Source organism: Megascapheus bottae, chromosome 30, assembly GCF_031878675.1.
Source record: "Megascapheus bottae isolate mThoBot1 chromosome 30, mThoBot2.hap1, whole genome shotgun sequence".
Taxonomy (NCBI): Eukaryota; Metazoa; Chordata; class Mammalia; order Rodentia; family Geomyidae; genus Megascapheus; species Megascapheus bottae.
In genome coordinates, this window is record NC_143538.1 from 10,205,824 (window position 1) to 10,221,696 (window position 15,873).

The following is a 15,873-nucleotide window of genomic DNA, read 5'->3' on the forward strand; positions in this document are numbered from 1 at the left end:
GTTGTTTTTGCTGCTTTACCACTTGAGCCACACCTCCACATCCAGCTTTTCACTGGTTAATTGGAGGTAAGAGTCTCAAGAACTTTTCTCTCTGGGCTGGTATTGAACTTTGATCCTCAGATTTCAACTTCTTTGGTAATTGACATGATAAGCATGTTGCTAACAGTGGCCAACTCTTACTCATTTATTTTTTTCAGAAAATTTACTCTTTATTCAAATCAGCATCAATGGCCTACAAAGACTAGATTTCCTTCAAATGCATGGAAAGTTTGTGTTCTGCTTACAAGAAGAAAAAGTATCTATCACAAAATGTGGTCAGCATATTCTGATAAAAATGAATGGCTCTGCCATCCAGATAGGACTTCTGTTAGCATATGTATATACACACACATATATATGTATGTATGTATGTATGTATACATATATTGTATATATTATATAACATGATATATATTATATATCATATATTGTAACATATAATGTATGATATATAATATATAACATGCATATGCTTTTTTTCTTGGTCATAAAGCTGGAACTCAGGTGCTGTCCCTGAGCTCTTCAGCTCAAGGCTACCACTTTACCACTTGAGCCACAGTTTCATTTCTGATTTTCTGGTGGTTAATTGGAGATGAGTCTCACAGACTTTAGTGCCAGGGCTGGCTTTGAACTGTGATACTCAGATCTCAGCCTCCTTATTAGCTAGGATTACAGGTGTGAGCCAACTCCAGTGCCTGGCACTGTATGTCTTTTAACCTTAAGTGCATGCAAAACTGTACACATATTTATATTTTATAATCTTATATTTTACAATCTCAAGAAGGAATCTATCTTCCAATTTTACTAAGTAAGCCCAGTTCAAAAAGGTGATATTTAAACTGTATCATTTTAATCTTATTACAAATTGGAGAGAAAAGCCCTCTCATCCATTTGGTTGTTAAAAGCATCATTATAAATCTCGCTTTTAGTGAACTATTATACTACTTCCATTTCCATTTGGTCATTATATTTGATTATTTTCCTCATATCTTCTGCTAGACATATCTGCTTCTATATTTATATTGCCTTATAATGACATATTTTGCTTCTGGAGATCAGAAAATCTGCAGTGTACGTAAAGAAATTTCACAGGATATATAGAGAACTCAGTAACACAGAAATAATACATTTTCATTTTCTGAGCATCTATTATGTTCTAATCAGTCATGTTAAAAATAATAGTACATAGTTTGTCCAGACTCTAACCTTGGGAGACAATCAATCGTTTCGACAACTAATGATAGCTAAGGTATTGACAGGCAACTAGCCACAAAGATGAATAATGCTGCTTCTTCCTTAAGTACTTAGGAAGATATGACAGTAAGGAGAATAACGTGTGAAGGCTTAAAGGGAGTAAGAGACAGTCTAGGAACCCTGGAAATAGGGAATATAAAATTTAGAAACAGTGGGGCCAAAACAAATTGCCAGAGCCCCCAAAAAGAAGTAGAAAAAGAAGGGAGAGAGAAGGAAATAATGGCTGTTCTTGGGCTATTAAGAGTAAATCCAGGCACTAGTGGCTTACTTCTGTAACCCTGTTACTCAGGAGACTGAGACCTGAGGATGGAGGTTGGAGGCCAACCCAGAAAATACAGTCTGTGATTAACCACCATAAAATGTGGGAGTAGAGATGTAGCTCAAAGAGCTAGGGAGAGCACCAGCCTTGAACACACAAAGTTTAGGGACAGCACCCAAGACCTCGAGGAGTTCAAGCCCTTAGGAGAGAAGAGGAAGAAAAAGGAGGAGGAGGAGGAGGAGGAGAAGGAGGAGGAAGAGGAAGAGGAAGAAGAGGAAGAGGAAAGAGGAAAGAGAAGGAGGAGGAAGAAGAGTAAATTTAAAAGAAAAGTTTTGAAATGCTAACGTCATTATGAAAAACATTACAAAAAATGGTCTCAGATAACTCAATTCAATCAGTTGTTCATTGTTGTTCTGCTGGGAGCAGGGTTTGAAATTAATGCCACCTACTTGCTCTGCTGACACTTTACCACTGGTGGCATGCCACTGGGCTCTTACTGCTTATTTTGGAGTGCAGGCCCATGGACTTTTCTGTCTAGGCTGAACTTGAACCTGAGTCCTCTGGAGCTCAGCCTCCTGAGTAGCTAGGAATTCAGGTATGAGTCACCAGAACTTGACATGGTTTTAAGGTATTATGCCAATATAGAGAATAGAAAGTTACCTTGCCTTACATTTGATAACTATTTACACACACACACACACCATGCACACGTACTTGCTTCATACAATGGGAAGTCAGGAAAACATAGAAAGAAAGAGAGAACTGTATTCCTGAGCTGTTGTCCCATTCTTTCTTGAGTGCCACGTGCCCCTTTTCCTGCATTTTCTACTGAGTGTTATGCAGATCTACCCACCTGTTCTGTTCTCTTCCTTTGCACATAGTCTGTCTCCTTGACCCTGGCAGACGATGAGTATACTCTGTTCCTGGGTCTGTGTGTCTTCGCTCGGTTCGTGTTCTCTGGCTGTCCAATTTTGCAGTGAGACATAACAACTCAACTGGGCCAAAACCAGCTAAGTGAGAGTGCCAAGATGGCAGGCCCCGGGTCCTGCTATGCTTTCTGCTTCTTCTTTCAGTGAGAAGGCAGTGATGACTTCTGCAAAATACTGTGCATTTGTAGGGCAGCTGTTGAACCCAAATGGCCTATATGCGAATCCTACCTTCCACTCACTTACTAGGCCAACTTGAGCCATATACATAAAACCAGGCATTGCATATATAATATTTTGTTATCCTCCACTCACTGGGTGGAGGAAAGATTCAGTGACCAATTTAGTGCAAGCCTTGGTCAAGACACAGATTTCAGATCTGTACGCAGGCTCTTAGCCACTGAGTTAATCAAATTGCAAGAAAATCCATTCAAATGCCTTATTTTCTTTGATGAGACATTCGAAGATATTTCTTTTCTGTCTAACAAGCACTTCTAATCAGGGTAGGAATTATTCATGACAGAACAGGAAAAGAGGAAAAGAGTTGGAAAATAAAGTACTTAGTGTCGCCCTATAAAATATGTCTTTGAATAGAAATGGTATAATAAAATTTTATTGGATCACTTTCTATTTATTTAAAGAATTTGTTTCTAATATGTGTATTTGTGGTTCCAGATGGATCCTTCTGTGAAAAATAGCCCTTAATATATTTCTGCAAACAACAGAGAGCAAGTTCTTCCTAATTCATTTATTCTCTTCCATTCCAGAAGGCTAGTTCACTGTCAGATTCTGGATCATTCTGAAACTATCTAGGCTGCTTTAATAATATTATTTATCTTTATTGCTGAAAACCCAGCAGGTGAAGAAAAATGAAGACAATTTCGTAAATAATGGATGCAGAGATGACTTATGGTTTTCTGCAATGAGAAATAAGCACAGTTTATTATGTGACCTTTTTTCAAGTGCCTGTCAAGAACTCAGAAGTAATAAAGCTTTACTTCAAGGGAGACTGATTTAAAAAAGAGAGAGAGAAATATACACTTAAAATGTTGTATCTCTTTATTAAGAGCTAATCTCCCATTTGTGGGTCTAAGAAATAATAACAGATTTATCATAACAAAAATTCATGGCTGCCCCTCCCCAAGAGATACTTGCCAACTCCCCTACCTTTGTCAATTGCATGGTTGGATATATTTCTATTTAATAAGCACTGAAAAAATTAAAAGGTTCTGTGACATAGGTAAGATTTTTCTAAATAAGCTCTCATCTTAGATTTTGATCTTTTTTTTTTTACTTGAAGAAGATGAAAGCAGAAAGAACTTCTGATTTCATAACAGTTTTAAGTGACTAGCTCCAGGCTTTTTATTTCTATTAATAGGAAAGACCTAACCAATCCCTTTCATATCAGTTCTGGAGTTTCACCTAATTAGGATATATTGGGATTCATAGTCTATAACACAGCACATTAGAATGAGATTGAGTATAATATGATATGGCCATAGCATAGCTTAGAAAGAAATGCTACATTAAAAAATTTGGCATACCCTCTTGGCTTTCTAAATGTTTAATGTTATCAAGAAACAAAGAAGGCAAGATGATTTATGTTTTAGAGGCATAAACATTTTAACACATGTTCTCTTTGCCAGGCCAAGATTTTAGTAAGAATTTAAATGAAAGTTCTTCCACAGAAAGGTCTTAGGTTTCAGTAGAAATACTCTATGAAACATTTTTAAATTATAAAATTAACAAAGATGCAAGAAATGCAATCCAAACCACAAGAGCAGAGTCTACCTTCCAGAACACATGGAATGCACTAGATAAGGAAAATAAGAATTGTGCTTTATAGAATATGCTTTTTAAAAATATGCCTTTTTTGGCCTGTGCTCTAATTAACAGATTGTTAAATTATTGTCTTGCTCAAGAAAGAATGGACACCTGTTCAGTGGATCAGAATAATTGGTTGATCAAATACTCGTACATGTGTACATGTGATGCATACACATACACACACACACACACAAAAAAAAACCCACCAATACACACTGAGGCATGACATACAAGTTTACATGGATATCAATGACATCTCTCAGTTTCAGTGCCAGAAGTTTTTCAGAAAGAATAATAAGATTTACTCTGGATTTTACAACTCTCCCGTAAATCACTAATTTTACTTGAAAATCCCCCAATCTAAAAGAAGAATCAATGTATTTTGAGTCAGACTTTGATAAGAACGTATTCTTTTCCAGGTACAGTTTTGATATGTTTTTTTTCTCTTCCTATGCAATTATTTAGTTTTGAGTTTTTAAGGCTATTTTAGACATTATACTTTATTTAATTTGGCAACTATGAGATCTAGTGAGATTCTAGTGATCGGGCCACCAGAAGCTAAGTAAAGAAAAAGAATAAAAACAAACAATAAAGTATTGGGGGAATAAATTGTGGAACTTTGTTTTTATACAATAAAGCACTATGAAATATAATGATATATTTTACCCTGAAAAGGAGCATAATTTAAAAATTCTATTACCTTAAGAGAGCAAAATTTCTTTATATACACTTAGAAGAAAGCATGTTTTATAATTTAGTCTTTGCTTATTAAGTGTTGTGTTACTGGAGCTTGAACACAGGGATTGGGATTTTAAGTGTTCTACCATGTAAACCATATTCAGACACTTTTTCTGTTCACTATTTTTCAGATAGGGTCTCACATTTTTGCTGACGGCAGCTATGCTCTCAACCAAGACGTCCCCTGAGGACGGAAACTGTCCTTCCATATAACTTGTCTCCCAGGCTGTAACCTTCATGTTTGAGTGACATGCAAGAAGAGAGAGTTTCAGGAAGTTTCCTGTCCCTCTTGCTCCTGAACCACTTTCCAGATCTTTGTTCCACACATAGCTCAGATCAGTCATGATCATTATATTTCCTTTTACTTGTGGACTGACTTGAAATACCTGAAATAAGTTATTCTTCTGGGACATCCTAACAGCAATTAAACATTATGTGCTTTAGTACTGCCAAGAGGATGCACGGAGATGATATATTTTAATGCTTTTAGAAGAAGTAACTAAAAAGATAATAGTGTGTATATCACTCTCTGTATATGAGTGGGGAGGGGAGGAAAAAAGGGGAGGGAAGGAAAGGGAGGGGAGGAGGGGAGGGGAGTGGAGGGGAGAGGAGGGGAAGGGAGGGGAGGGGAGGGGAGGGGAGAGAAAGGGAGGGGAGAGGAGAGGAGAGGACAGGAGAGGACAAGAGAGGACAGGAGAGGCATATGGCATCTTTACCACATCCATCACTTAACCTGATTACTTTGATGACTAATATGGTAAGATGTTAATATCAGACTTAAATGGAGAACAAAAGAATCTACCAAAATGGCTGGCTGGCTATCATAACTAGAAAGGCTTAGCCATTTTCCAGTATTCTAATCACCATGGAGTAGATGTTACGGTAGTACATCTTTGGACTTGAATATTTGAGGATATTAGCAGTTCAGAGATGGCAGACAAAATGGTGCTTGTTGAAAAGTCTGCTAAAGCCCAGCCACCATGAGATCTGCCCACTTTATAGCGCTAACGATCGCACTGGAGGAAGGTAATCAATCAGAATGAATGTGGAGTGTAATAATACACCATCCATCGATTCTGGGTCTCTCTCTTCTTCCATTTTGGTTTATTTTTCTATACCTGGTTTGTGGGGCATACATGCACATGCAAAGGGACATATCGACACATATCAGTACCATATAAATTCTGATAACTCATCATCCCCTCGGTCAGCCGTGAGCCTTTGCTTCATTCACTCTTTTGAACGAAACCTTCATGGGTAGAATGAGTGAGTCATTGGAAAGGAGTCTGTGCTCGTCTGTCTATTCCATCCACAGGAAGAACCAGTTCTCAGCATAGGGACCTTCGAAGTCTGCATCCCATCCAATTGATATGAGAGCAAGCACAATCCGTCCTATAACTCTCCTATGTAAATCTATTGAAATCCAGCCGTCTGCAATGTGAAGGCCCCTTTCTTATTGTTGTCTTGACATTTCCGCACTGAAGGAGCAGGAGGAGGCTCACATTAATTTGCTTTATGTTTGACTAGAGAGGTTTGCCATGATGATTAGAGCCCACTTTGGACTCACTTCATTTCAGAGTTGTTGTCAGTCATTCGAAAGCACAGTGCCCCTGTGCTTGAGGAAAATAAACACATCATATATTAGGGAAAGCGATGAGGTACAGGGGTTGCCGAATGCCAACACCTCTTTCTGAAGCTAGAGAAGAGAAGTGGAGAGGAAATGAAGGGGGTGGGGGGGGATGCGGTGGGACTATGACAGACGATTTCAAGGAATCTTCTTAGAACTCTCCTGCTCAGAATGAGCGGGGCAGACACAACCCTTGTTTAGTTGGAGTTTGGTGGGTTTTGTGGTGATTATTCTGAAGTGAGAATACATGGTTCCCAGTCCAGTTACTGAATCATCTTGTGAATATCCCAGATCACAAGTTGGTCTGGAACATTCCAATCTCAACGACTTTTAAACCACTGGCCCGGAGCTGACTGATCATGGCTCAGTCTTCACACTCACATGTTTTATGTGCTGTCTTCCCCAGTGATCCGATTTCCACATATTTGTAACTAACTTTGAACAATAAATCCAGCTTTGCTTTCAGAAAATGGTGAAAGTAAGGTGTTGTTCCAGATCATACAAACACCTGTTTATTTTCCTCACCCCAAGATTTAAATTCTACACTATTTTCAAGTTGAGGAATCAGTGAGTTATAGCATTATTTACAGAAAAAAAATTTAAACTTTCAGGGAGAGGAAGTTTGTGCCACAGGAACGTGTTTTCTTCTATTTATTTTGATTATTGTTGTTGTTGTTGTTGTTGTTGTTATTAATTTTGTGCCAGCACTTACATTTCAATGCAGGATCTCAGACTCTTGCTTAGCATTTATGTTCAAGACTGAGCACTCTACCACTTGAGCCAGAGATCCACTTCCAGCCTTTTTGGTGGTTAACTGGAGATGAGCATCTCATGGACATTTTCTTTCTTTTTTTTCCCCTCAGATCTCAGGCTCTTGAGCCACTAAGCTTACCTCCTGACTTGCATACCTCTTTCTTTTCTATATCCGCGTGAATGTGCAGCACTTATCTGGACTTCCATCTTAAAGTCATTAGATGCCAGTCTGATTTGGATGTAAGTTTTGGCCTTTACATGGCAGCTAGTTTTCATGCTACATGATTCTGCTACATTCCTCTGGGGAACTAATGATCTCACACAGTTTAATAGTATTCGACAAGTAAAGGAATTTCACAAAGGATGACAGACAATATATTGTTATTATTATTATTATTATTTACCTCATAGATTAACCTCAATCACCACTCCTATGTTCTCATTTTTTTGTAACTCTGCCATTCACTGGGGCCAAAAACACCAAGAATATACTCCATTCCCTGCCATCTTGGTAGAATTAAGAGCCAGTTGTACAATTTCTCTTTCTTGTAACTGAATCAAGGCACTTCATTTTTTTTAAAGGAAGAATCCATATAGAAAATTGAAAATTTATAGTTAAAATGGCGCATTTTGCCTCCTGGAGGCCTATGATTTGTGTATTTGGGAGGAAATTAGCTTCACTGTTAGTAGGGAAGGATCAACTCTCTACTTGTTTATTTGTTTAGCACAATCCAATAGCACATTTTAATTTATTTAAAAGAAGTCAGGAAATCAGAGTTGGTTAAACCTAAGGTGAAAAAATAGTGTTAGGATATACATGTATATAAAAGATGGAGACATATATGTTTCAATTACAGTGGTATGAATTTGTATACATTTTAGATAACCCCTAAACCACAGGGAGGTACAATAAAAAATTGTTTTAGCAGTTAACAACAAATAAAGCCAAATACTTTCTGCCTGAAACTATGGGAAAATATAAGTTAGTAGCTTCAAGTTAGGATAATACCAAGAATTTCTAGAACACTAGATTCTCAATTCCATAGTGAATTCATACTAAGCAAATAAATAGATAGCATTCTTAATTCCTTCCTAGGAACTCTACATATTGATTAGTTAGGGTTGCACTGAAATTCTGAAAGAGATAAGATTTAAACAACGGGCCTTAAAACACATATGATATTCATTTTCTTTATTTTTTTAAAGTTTTATTAGCCAATTGTATAGAAGTGACTAAACCATCTTCATAGCATTTACATTTTTTATATAATTCATTTACTTTATTGCTATTATCGAGAATTACACGAATCAGGTAATGAGCACATTTCCTTTCCCACAGTGTCTTTCTGTTGTGTTCCCTTACTCTCTCTCAATCCCTTCCTCCCATCTCATTTTACTTATTTAGCATTTCCAATAACAGCATTTACTACTTGCTGGTTATTATCGGCACTCTGCTAAGAACTTTTGACTATGCTTTATGCCTGAAAACTATTATATTATGACTTTTAAGCAGTATCAATTTAGTCATTTCACTTTGTTAAAAAATTATAACATAAAATAAAATAAAATGGAGATGTCCAAAGATCTCTCACCATCCTGATGTATTCTTATCAACATGGCCACTAGGGTTTTATCAGCCTAGGGCATGAGGCAAATCTATCTTATTAGTGTGAAAACTAATGAAAGATCATTGTGACAATGATAATTAATTGCAGTTGTTGACAATGACTCCTTCTGTGCACTGGCTTTCTGAAGCTCTTTGTGGGTCTTTCCATTCCCTTCTCTTAATTAGACATATGAAAAGCACACCCCCCCCCACCCTTGGAGAAAGAAGCTTTTAGATTAATCATATTATCTTAAGATTCCAAATCTCCATGCCTATGTGACCTTTCTTCCTTTAGAATCCATTATCTTAAACTATCAGAATAATCCTGGCTTTAGGGAGGGAGCTAAGGAAGGGGAATCAAACCTAATAGATGGCAAATAAGATTAATCTATGATCTAAGTGCCGATTACACTTGGCCCTGCCCTTGAACATCCAGGTGTAACCTTGAAATTCACATCTGCTAAGACTCCACAATTGAATTGCGTGTCCCTCAAGGCCTTAAAGGGCAGCTGGCCAAACTTTACCCATTGGTCCCCAGTGAGATATCCTGAGCTGGCTCAAAACTCCAACTCTTCCTTTCTTTTTTTTTTTCTTTTCTTTCTTTCTTTTTTTTTTTTAAACTCGTGGAATTCAGCAGCTGTGACTTCTCATGTTTGTTTTGGGATAGTTCACATTTTTGAGATAAAATACTTATTTTGGGGTCCTTCATTTTTGTTTGTCAGAAGCACCGGGCCATGAAAAAGAATGAACTCTTACCTGGACCGCACAAGAGGAAAACAAATGATCTAGCTCCTCAGATTCTGACCACAGCACCAAAATAAATTCAAGTCTTTACTTCTGTGAAAACACTAGCATGCTTGTCCCTGAAGAAGAACTAGGAGGAGAGAAAAAAAAAATCTCTCTCTCTCTCTCTCTCTCTCTCTCTCTCTCTCTCTCTCTCTCTCTCTCTCTCTCTCTCTCTCTCTCTCTCTCTCCCTCTCTCTCTCTCTCTCCCTCTCTCTCTCTCTCTCCATATATATATATACACTTCTGCCAACATTTATTATTTCTTCTTCTACATGGCCCTAGGTCTTAGAAAGGACACTACCCCATGCACACACTGAAGAAATCTGAGCTACTGGTGACTGGTGAGGAGATAGAAATTGGGCTTAGAGAAAACAGTTTCAGCCAAAGACAACTCTATTCCTGTGGCAGACAGAGAAGGGAGGAAACAGCACAATGTTGTCTCATTAAAAAGTTGGCCCTGGTTCTTTGAAATTCCAAATTAACAAGACAGAACAGTTCTGTGCGATCTCCAGACACCTCAGGCCCGGAGTGTGGAACTGTGGGAGATAGAATAAAATCAATGTGAACTGAGACTGAGAACGCTGGTTAGGTCTGTGAGACCCAGGAATATAGGAGGTGAAATTGAGTGGTGCTACAATCTAGGCTTAATCCACAGCATCAAAAGAAAACAAACAAACAGAACAGAAAAACTTCGCAATGTTCAATGGGTAGACTTTCAAAAACTGCTGCTCTGGGGAAAAAAATCACAGACCTTTATTTTTAATTTATGGGTGTAATTATTGATTTACTTAATGTAATTATAGTATATACTGATTAATTCATCTGTAAAATCTCTTGTTGTTTGTCTGGTACCAGGGTTTGAATTCAGGACTTCTGCTTGCTTGGCTGACAACCTTCTAGCTTTGTTTGGTTTCTGTTATTTGTTTTCAGGCACTTTAAAAAAATTATCTTCAAGTAGTTGTATGGAGGAGTTGCCAGTTAACAAAGCTGTTTATTAATACAGTATATCTTGATCAACATCGCCCTTTTTGACATTCTCACCCATCCCTTCTATAACTTTCCTGTGCTAGTTAGTCTTGAACCATAATTCTACTCTCTGTCTCTCCAGTAGCTAAGATTACTGCTGTGAACTCCTTAGGCCTAGCAATAGAAATATGTTCTTAGTTCATAGTAAGAGTTAATGAGAAAGGACCTCACTGATTTTATGAAGTTAATCTGTGATTACAACTAATTTCCTAAATCAAACTATTTTCCTAAATGTTAAGTTCAATATCATAGCAATCATCATTTCCTTTTTATTTTCTTTTTTTCAGGCCTTTCAAGATAAATTAATACATTATTTTTCCCCTTTCTTCAGTAAGTTCCATAAAGCAGATCTTTTTTTTTTAAGTATTTTTTTTGATGTCACTATAAGGGAATGGAATATTTAGTATCAGGGTTTGAACCTGTTCGGCAATGTTTCTGTTTCTTTTTTTTCTTTTTGTTCTTCTTCATTTCTTCACTGTGAACTTAAAAGCATCAGAAAGCAATGATGCTATTGCTTTCTTCGACTTCTGCAAGGCTCACAGCTGAAGCAACATCAGGGAAGGGATGAATATCTGAAGTTTTGGCAGGACACAAAAATTCTTCCCTTTGCTGGCCAGTAGCACAATAACTTTTTTTTTCTTTTTTAAACAAGAGTGTTGGAGCTTATGTCTGCTGTCTGGGGGAACATTAACTCACACCTCTGTGGGAGCCTCATACCATTAAGTCGGGGAGAGAGTGAAATTTCATTTAATTTGTCAGGAAGAAAGTGCTAATGTTAAAAGGAATTCAATAAAAAAAAGGAAGAAAAAAAAAGACAAAGACACTTCTTCAAGTGTCTTCCTCGGCTTACCAGAATATTTACATTCATGTCTTCTAGTGCCCGTGTGTAATTAAATTAGTAAGGCATTGACATTCCTTACCTTGGTTTTATTCTTTTTCCTTTTAAGGAAGTGTTATTTTATTAATAATCCTCTTTCTGTAAGGAAAAAAGGAGAAAATGACTTGGTCTATTCAACTCAGATACTGGTGGTTCTTTAGAATGTTTTTGCAGAGAGGATTGCTGAGTTAAAGCTATGTGTGAGTATGTAAGCATTTGAGCGTGTGTGTGTGTGTGTGTGTGTGTGTGTGTGTGTGTGTGTGAGTGTGTGTGTGCCAGTACAGGGCTTGAACTCAGGGCCTGGGCCCTGCGCCTGGGCGACCACTTGAACTATCTTCCTATGAGTACCTCCACTTCCTCGCTCTTGAGTAGTTAATTGTAGATAAGAGTGTCACAGACGTTTCTTTCCTGGACAGGCTTTGAACCTGGACCCTCAGATCACATCTTAAGAAGCTTAGGATTGTCCAGAGTGAGTAACCAGCAACTGGCATATCATGGATTTTTAAAAGTTATCCTCATTTTCCCATCAGCCTAATTCTATAACTCTATTGTTTTCCTTTATTAGGTATTTTATGCTCTTCTCCCTTGGCCTCTCAGCTGTAATATGAATGAAGAAGGCATATAAACCCACTCTGCAATTAGAAAACCCAGAGGCTGGAGATGGTAAGGAAGATGAAAGGCTAGCAGGCTAATATGATCAAGTCAAAATGAGAAAGCGCTGGCACCTCTTCAAGTGACACGTGGCACGTGGCACAGCAGAAGCCAGCATCAGCTTCGATTCTCCTTCACTTTAAATGTCTGAGTTTTTTCACTGCCCAAGTCATATTCATTAGCAGCATCATTTTTCCCTCGTAGTTGCCTGTGTTACTGATATTCTTTCCTTACAGTGAAATAGCTAGACTTTTCAACAAATTAAGATGTCTATAAACTGGTCCCTAATCAGATACTAAGCCTCCAGAACTACCGAATTGCAACAACCGTTCATAAATCAATCCTGTGGCTATGCATGTGCATACAAGTTGGTGGTGATGATTGCTGTTATTATTATTATTATTATTATTATTATTATTATTATTTTTCTGATTACATGTAGAATCTATTAAAAAGTGTTTTTTTTTCAAAAGCAAATGTACTTGATATCAAATTTTGGTTAAGGAAGATTCTCATTATAATAACTACAGTACAAGGCTGAAACTTTCTTCACTGACTGCACTGCCAAATGGGAAAACAGAGAGTTCAACGAATTCTCTGGCAAGACTAATTCCCTTTTGGCTAGAAATACAAAGCAAGTTTTAAGTTCTCGATTTCTACATCCAAAGCTAATGTTGCTAGCTAGCATTAAGCTGATTAAATTATATATAAGTGATAGCTCATGAACTTCACCTATACTTATCTCTTTACACCTGGTAAAATTTTCAATATGGTTATAACGCTATTAATATAGAGAAGGCTGCAATAAGTCATATAGCAGTCAGTGACAGAATTGGGATTTGAACAACACAGATATTTTTTTTTTAACCATGGCCTATTACTATTTTCTGATCGGTGGATCTAGGCACACATGAAAAACTGCGTTCAGGACTTTAGAATGGCTTTTCTCAAGAAAGAGTAACATTAGAATAACACTCCAGTGTTTGACCCGAGTATAGCATGCAAGTAGAAAGTACAATTTGGATTCTCAGCACCTAAATAAAAAAGAAAAGAAAAGAAAAGAAAAAAGGAATAAAACTGAGTTTTGATCAAAGTTTATAAAGAAGAGCATCAGGGAATAAACAGGCTAGGCTCCATCCTCCAGGTCTTTTTATTTTTCATATTTGTTCAATAGAAGCAAAACATTTCATTTGATGTTTATTGAATTTTTCTGAGTGTCACTCTATCACTTATAGTGAATTTTATTTATTTATTTGTTGGTTGGGTTGTTTTTGTCCAGTCCTCAAGCTTAAAGTCAAGGCCTGGGTGCTGTCCCTGAGAATCTTTGTGCTTAAGGCTAGTGCTGTACCACTTGAGCCACAGTGCCAGTTCTGGTTTTTATTTCCCCTGAGAAGTTTATTAGAGACAAGAACCTTGTGGACTTTTCTGCCTAGGCTGGCTTCAGGACCCTCAGCCTCCAGGGGGGATTAGAGTTGTACGCCCCCAGTACCTAGCTGCTTAGAGTGACCCTTAGGTTTTTTGTGGACCTTGTGTCCTTGCTTATTATTCAATGTTGATCCAGGAAAAAAAAATTCTTTTCTCTTTCCCAAAACACAATTTAAAAAAAAAGTATTCATCAAATCCTATTTTCAAAGTTGCAATCAAAACTCAAATGTAATTTGTCAACTAATCAGAAAGTGTCACTAATAACACTTTCCAAATATACGGATTGTACTTGCCTTTTTGAACGCTAGGGGTGAAAGCTCGTAGCATGACAGCCGTCCTTCCCAGCACCCGGTCATCTCAGTTACTTAGCAAGATCGACTCAAGATCAGATCTGCTCAGGTCTGCCTGTAACCTGCTTTTCCGATCAAAACTGAGAGGTAAGAAGCGGTCAATTCCACTGAAAACAAAAGGTGCCTTGGTTTTGAAGACCTCGAAGTAGTTGCAAACAGAACTAAACAATGCTTGTTTAAAAAAAAATCCTAAAGCTCATTAAAAATTTTTATTGCAAAGGCGATGTACAGAGGGGTTCTGGTCACATATATTTCCTTTAAAATAGTGTCACTATAGGCCTTGTTCTCTCCACACTTTTTCTTCTCCTGACCTCCTTTCCTCACCCCCTAAGTCGTCTAGTTCATTTCTAACCTCCTGTCTAGTGGGTTTCACTGCTGAATCGGCTTTAAAGCTTATTTAAAGGCAAGGAAAAAAAAGAAAAAAAACAACGGACCACTTTGCTTTTCCAAAGAATGCTTTTTGAATGGCCTAGAGCCTAGGACAGGAGGGCAGAACACATTATTTAGAGTCAACCTCCCAGCAGAAGAAAACATGGAATGATCCAAGATCATGTGTATAGTATTTTAAACAAAATAGATTTTTTAAAAAAAAAAAAGGAAGGCAGGGGGTGGGCAGATGGAAAGGGAATTTGGGTGAAAAGATTTGTATGGATGTGCTTGAAAGTATTTATATACCGGGTTGTATTTGTTTTACAGCGCTTGGTCCGCAGACTGCATGAAAGGTTATCTTTGACAAGGTTTCGGCTATTACTTTCCTCCCCTGAAATGGTATTTCTTGAGAAAAAAAGGTCTTTGGAACAAAATAACAATAAATCCTGATTTAGATACATAAACCTGCCATTGATATCACATAATATCAGTGTTCTTTCTCACTCGATACAGGCGTTTTAAAGATAAATGGTAAAACTGAACTGGGAATCCGTCTGGCCGACTGCCTGCTCTAATGAATAACACCACTTTGGTTGCTGCAATCTAAGCAGAAACTTCTCTCCCGGCCTCTTTCGTCCGTCATGAATCTACAAGACAGCCGACATAATATCTGGGCGACAACCGGTGCACTGACAGTGCCGCGACTTCCATTTTCTTTGCTTTCTATTGATTTTCACTTAATAACTGGCGAAATACTAAACGTCCGCCCTGAGTACCTAATAAATCCTGGCTGAGCTTTTTATTGAGGAGAATTTAATAAAAACAACCATTGTGGCTGAGGGATTTTTCTTCTGGACAGAACATGGGGATAAGGGGACACAGAGGTTGGGGCAAGGAAAAGCCATTTGGGCCTTGTCTTTGCCTTTGCCTTTTCCCTTTTCCCTTTTCCTTTCTCCTTTCCCTTTCTCCTTCTCTTCCTCCTTCTTTCCCTTCCCTGCCCTGCCCTGCCTTTTCTCTCTAAATTTCCCCTCCTCTTTCTTTCTTTCTTTCTTTCTTTCTTTCTTTCTTTCTTTCTTTCTTTCTTTCTTTCTTTCTTTCTTTTTCTTTCTTTCTTTCTTTCTTCCTCATACAGAATGTCCTCCATTTGGAAAAAAAAATGGTGCAGTCTGTCTCTGTCAAGGTTGACTGTGTAGTTGATTGGGGGTTCCTGTGGCTGGTATGAGGAAGAATTAGCAAGAGCTTGGTCAAGGTCAACTTTCAAGACCTCTAGGTGAGTCCTTGCACCTGATTTCACTTCCTGGCCAATGGCTTCTCTGTTGCTAGAAGTGGTGGTCAAAGGGTTAAGACTAAGTTTCCCTGC

The 15,873-nt window shown here is 37.8% G+C and overlaps 1 long non-coding RNA gene across 1 annotated transcript; it reads left to right on the plus strand.

Annotated features, from left to right (window-relative positions):
- Positions 1–8,560: 8,560 nt before the first annotated feature.
- LOC150044405 (uncharacterized) lies at positions 8,561–15,278 on the plus strand. The gene is made up of 3 exons (XR_016533156.1): positions 8,561–8,735; positions 12,284–12,381; positions 15,027–15,278. It is a non-coding gene; the product is annotated as an uncharacterized LOC150044405 (long non-coding RNA).
- The last annotated feature ends 595 nt before the right edge of the window (positions 15,279–15,873 follow it).